General features: G+C 43.1%; 1 protein-coding gene across 2 annotated transcripts in view; it reads right to left on the minus strand.

Annotated features, from left to right (window-relative positions):
• LOC134563455 (tripartite motif-containing protein 2-like) overlaps positions 1 to 4,280 on the minus strand; it is a 94,807-nt gene extending 90,527 nt beyond the window's left edge. For both annotated transcript variants that reach the window (XM_063421375.1, XM_063421374.1), the window contains exon 1: positions 4,084 to 4,280. The gene's annotated coding sequence lies outside the window, so the exon portion shown is untranslated. The remainder of the gene's footprint in view (positions 1 to 4,083) is intronic.
• Positions 4,281 to 6,000: the final 1,720 nt, after the last annotated feature.

A 6,000-nucleotide genomic window follows, 5' to 3' on the forward strand; every position in this document is an offset into this window, starting at 1 on the left:
TTTTTTTACCAGGAAACATAACAGAAAACACAACCACAACCTGCAGTCTCTGTAAATAGCATATAATTATTGATAATTATAATTTTGATTGAAGGTGTCAGCCAAGTGTAGCATTTGCAACAGTGGATTGCAATCTGGCAGTCACTGGATTTCTTTAATAACTGAAAAAGGCAAGTTCATATATGTTACTCTGCAAAATATAGATGGGCAGAATTCCAGAAGGAAATTTTTAGGGCTTTGGAATTAGTGGCATTTTATAATATAGAATACTGCACTGTCCGTTAAACAACTAATTAAATCTAAACTGTTATTCCCTTATATAATGCCATTGTATTAAGGAACATTCTTCATAAACTGAACTTATTAGTTTCAGTAATATATGCTTGCTGCTGTGTTTAAAAAAATAATTCAAACTAGATACACTTGTATCCTCAGACACATTTAATTCTAATGAGACAATATGCTTGCCAGCAGATCAAATCAAATGCTTTTACATGTGGCTCAAGGATTTATCCTAACCTACTATACATTGTGCCTTTGTTTTTATAAAACTACTTCATGTGTCTAGACACAGTATTACATGTTTCCGCAAAACTGTGTACATTTAATACTTTATGCAGATGATTAAATTTCAGCTTCAGTATAGTAATGTACAGCACTTTGTTCTCTGGATTAGAACACCCAGTACCTTTCCAGTTAATTTATTCCTCAGTTTTCCTCAAAGGAATCAGGAGCATCACTGTGTTTACATAAGCTGTCCAAATTCCAGTTTTGTTATGAATTAATGAAATTCCATTATCAGGCAAAGACAGGCCCAGCATGCTTTCATGATGGCTTCAAGCACCAGTTATCTGGGATTTTCCAGTAAACAACCTGAGGTTCAAGCTAAAACCAGAATTGCCAGAAAAAGAATAGTATCATGGGGTGGGGAAATCCCCCAGCAGAATTATCATCTTTGTCCAGGTAAGGTCTAATGTTCCAAACGTTATGCATGCTGCTGGACATAGTAGAATTCTGACAGCACTTGTGTGTGCCACCAGACCATGGACACTGCTTCTCAAATCTAGCCTCAAACACAAGATTTCAGCAAAAATCAATGCCATGAAAAAGATGAACTTTTAAGACACACATACCCCCACCGCTCCCCCAAAGCCTTAAATGTATATGTATTTCTAATTTTTATTTAAAATTACTCCCTGTACAAATTACATAAAGAAATCAAAAGACCTTTCCCAGTTGACTGAAATAATTGTTTTCATGATTTAAATCCTTTTCTCTTCCCAGAAACCCTATAATCGAATCTAGAATTTGCTGTCATAAAACCCACTTAATGTTTCCTTCTGGCCCTCAAGCAGCATGTGTTCGAGATGCTCCTTGAACCAAAGTTCTGTTTAGCCTTCTCCCTGAAAAAAAATGTAATTATTAAAGGCCTATCAAAGCCATTTCTCATGAAAAAAGATGCATCTCAAGAACTGAAATGAACCCTCCTCGAAGAAAACACTAAGCTGTTCTTTATAACCAAATTATGGGCACTGCAGGTCCAGATTGTTATGAATAAATTTCCTGGTCGAGAGGGGCTGGGCTATCTCTGTCCTAGCTCCATACTGAGACAGTCACTCCATCCCCCCAGAGGAAAGCACAGAGCACCATTAGCATATTAAAAGAGCTCTGAGCTCAGAATGCAACCCCACCCTCCTCCCAATTTGTGCCGTCTCCCTGCCTTTTAGAAAAATGGGGGGTTTTCCTTTTTTTTTGCAGAGAACCCCATAATAGCTGGGGTGAGCCTGCTGCCCCCGGGAAGTGGCTGGCTGAGACCTGTGGCTGATATCTCAGCCCCTGCCCCCGAGGAGACAGGGGACGACCCCCATCCCTGGCAGGGCTGAGCAGCCACCCTGCCGATCCTGCATTCCTACATTAGCATGTTAAAAGCAAAATGATTGTCCTAGCTGTGCCTACTGTAATCGAGCTTACCTAGTTTCCCCCCCATGCTGCCTACCTGAGGAGGGCATATGCAAATAAGACGAACACACAGCACGCTGGGAGAGAGTTTTTTGGGGATGAAAGGCACCCCAAAATGGAAGACTGGACACAGTGAAAAGATCCAGGTGGTGCCCTGGCTGAGCAAAGAGTGGATGCACCCCTCTGGCCTGGTTCGAAGACTCGCCATAATCTATTAAGAGTCTGAATGGAATGGGAGTGGGCCCGCTCAAGTGACTGAGACAGACAATGGGAAACTCTCAAGGTTTTTCCCTGAGGGTAAAGAGCTGACTCTGCACTCCTGCATCAGACTGCTCACCGCCCTGCATGCTGATGGTTGACCAGAGAGAACTCCTAGTTGTTCCTATGGGAACAGGGACTCGGCATCTACTGTTTGCAGTGGAATGATGAACTGGGACAGCACCTACTCCTTCGGATGGCTGCAGCAGCGGGGAAAACTCCGATCGGACTCTGCAATCCTGCTGATGACTTTAATAATGAGCTGATCACTTTAATAAAGAGCTGAATATTAATAAAGGCATAAGCCCTGTTCTTTTCAAGATCAGAAGTGGGAATGTCTACTCAAGTTTGTCAAATGCTTTGCTGAGAAGTTTGAGGAAACCTTTGGTTTAATGTAAGCAGTTCTGGATGAGGGCCAAAGCACAGAAGCCTTATTTTGTCAGCAACTAACAGACTGATTCCTCCCCCAAACTCTCTGGAAACAGGGAACAACCACCTCTTTGTGCTCCCTTTGTTAGCAAGCAGGATGATGCAGTCCCAAGACCAGGTACAGTAGCTTTCTGGTGCCTTCTCTCTATAACCACTCCATGCTTTAGACATTATCCAGAAAATTATGTGACTAACTTGAAAATAAACAAGTTTATACAGATTTTAACAAAAAGCCCCTTTTATTATTCTTTTCAAGCCCTACAGTTTATATTCCCAAAATTATTTAAAATATTCACATTGTCTAGAAGATCTCATTAGTATTGTTAGTCAATGTCATTTGTTTTCACACAAGCAGCAATGTGGAATTTTGAGGGAAAAAAACTTGTGATCATTAGATCATAATAGTTGGCCACAGACTATTATCTAGATAAGTAATACCTTGCCCACAAAACCAAAAAATCCAAGGCTGGAACAGAAAGCAACTTTTCTTAAGCCACATCCTTAACTAAGGAATATTTATTTAGTCATTGTACTTTCACAACAATTTTCTCATTTGTCCCCTTGAAATGAACATCTATGTCATTGTTTTGGCCTGATGAATGTTTGAGTTCAGGGTGATTTTCTTGGTCTATTTCTTGTTTTATTCTTAGTATATAACCTGGTATATTATCTATAATTATACCCCTTGTTTTTACATAAACCTATCAATCTGCCTAGACTGCATTTTGAAAATAGCAAAATGAAATAAAAGGAGAGTAATCAACCTACCTGTATAACCTATGGAGAGCTATGCATTAGGTAATGGCTCAAGTTACACTTCACAAAAGCACAACAGAATATGGCGACATTAATGCCAACTTCCAGCTTCAAAAATGAACCACTGTAAAAAGAAACCTCTCTCTCCTAATTAGACCTTGGCATTGTCCTCTCAGATTTAGTCATTATTTTGCTTTGAATAAACACCACTATTTCTTTCCTAGGCAAACTCCTTGGCTGTGTTTCAATTATTTCTTTTAAATATTAAAGAGCAGGAAACACTCATTTTCCCTTGTAACATCCTGTCTTCTCTACACAGTGTCACACAGTCCCCTTTGAAACGCCTGCTCTTACTGCAAGCCTGACATGCACAGTTCAATCAAAACATTTGCTATTGTTTTTTGCCAGCTACAAACAAATTTCTGCACAAACACTGAAAAAGGTTTAAAGGTTTCGACAGCCATTTAAAGCCGAGCGAACACGACTGTCAAAGAAAGGCAGTGTCAAATTGCTCGGCTTCCCCACTACCACACTTACTTAGAAAGACAAGGCAATTCACTCATTCACACAGCAGAGCTCCTGGCAAGAGCTTACTGACTATAAAACCACTGCTCTCACAAAATACTTGAAAGCAGAAAAAGCACACGAACATTTAGAGATGAGTGTGAAAGGGTAACTTACATTATGTAGAAAGACAGTGGGAAAGGACTGCTGCAGTTTCTTCGTTATTTTACACTGCTGTTGGCAGAGCAGACAACCAAAAAAGTTCACCTAAAGAAATACCTTCTTTAAATTCTCTCTCTCTCAGTTAATTTACTCTGGAGTCTCTCAGCCTGAAGAGATCCGACAGTCAGAAGTTTATCCCCTTGTATTTCTGAATGATACGGCCAACTTTCTTTGGACACATACCAATGATGCAGTAAAAATAGACAAAAGCAGGGGGGAGGGAAGAAGCAATCTAGCTTGAGCCTGAATCTTCTTAACTCAATGTTTTCTGTAAAAAGTGCTCTTATGTCAGAAGATCCCATTCCTACCCTAACTTGCAGAGCACTCAGTCATCCATCTGGTTTTCATAAACTGCAAATTACAGGGAAACCAGGGAACGTACACAGTCCAGTTAAAGCAGAACTCCCCAAGCATCAGCCTAACAAGTAACCTGAGGTACAAAGTCTTTGAAAATAAACAGCTGGCCCCATGCTGGGCTGGTCTCCCGTCTGCAGATGGCTGACTGCTCCCCCAGGCAGCGTCCAGCAGCCCAGAACACCACCCACCACTCAGGAAAGCGGCAGCCGGATGCCCACACTCTCCGCTGGGGAAACAAACCGACCTTGCAGCCCTCCCTCGCTCCCAGCACAAACAGCCTCTCTGGAATGGGGCAGGAAAATCCAGTGCATTATATGAGATCGTTCAACAGTTTAGCAAGTCATTTAGAACAACCTGTTTTTTATAAACAGGGAAGCGAATGCTGATCCCCTTACATCCTCTAAATGCTTCCAGGTGGGAAGCAAATCTAATGTGTTGGTAAGTTTTGCTTTGTTTTGTTGTTGTGTTTTTTTCCTACTAAGGCAACTCAGAGCCAGTGGATGGTTGCTGAATAGGGAACTTCGAGGGTGGTTCAAGCCATTCATTACCAGCATAAATATTTTAGCAAAAACAGCAGAAGCAAAGTTTTGATATGTGTTATGAACGAATTCCCAGTGGGTATGAGGGCTCAAAAAAAGCTGCCCGTGTTTGCTGCTGTGACCCTGGGAGGGGGGCAGAGCTGTGTCTCTGGAGCACCAGCCGCCGGGCAGCCACGGCCACGCCGTGCGGCCCTGACGGGCACAGCCGCTGCTGGCAGGAGCCACAGCCGGGCTCTGGGCAGAGTGGATGGGGGGGAGCACTGGAACCCCCAGCGTTTCCCGGTAGGGAGGGGGCTGGGCTATCCCTGTCCTAGCCCCATAGCGAGACAGCCGCACCATCCCCCCAGAGGAAAAGGCAGCGCACCCATTAGCATATTAAAAGAGCTCTGAGCACTCAGAATGCAACCCCCCTCCTCCCAATTTGTGCCGTCACCCTGCCTTTTAGAAAAATGGGGTTGTTTTTTCTCTTTTGCAGAGAAACCCCATAGCTGGGGTGATGCTGCTGTCCCTCGAAAGCCGCTGATCCCCCTCCCAGGCTAGGCTAGAGGTACCCCCCACACTCCAGCAAGTTTGAGGACGAAGGGAAGCTGTCCCGTGACATTCTCCTACCTCATTAAAATGTGAAAAGGAGTGGCTCCTGCCTAGATTGCTCGGTCATTGTTTGCTGTAACTACCTTTCTCAGCAGGGACACCGTATGCTGCGACCGGGACAAATGCATATGCATTTGTATATGCAAATAAAACCTACCCTGTGAATCCTGGGAGAGTTTTTTTTGAGGAACTGCACCCCAAGATGAAAAACTAGATGTATCAGAGGAGAATTAGAGGGTGCCCTGGCCAAGGAAGGAGTGGATGCACCCCCTGGACTGGTTTGAAGATTCACCATGACCTATGAGGAGTCTGAATGGAATGAGAACCGGCCAGCTTAAGCGACAGAGACAGAGAACGGGAAACTCTTGAGGTTTTTCCCTGAGGG

This window comes from Prinia subflava, chromosome W, assembly GCF_021018805.1.
Source record: "Prinia subflava isolate CZ2003 ecotype Zambia chromosome W, Cam_Psub_1.2, whole genome shotgun sequence".
In the NCBI taxonomy this organism is placed as follows: Eukaryota; Metazoa; Chordata; class Aves; order Passeriformes; family Cisticolidae; genus Prinia; species Prinia subflava.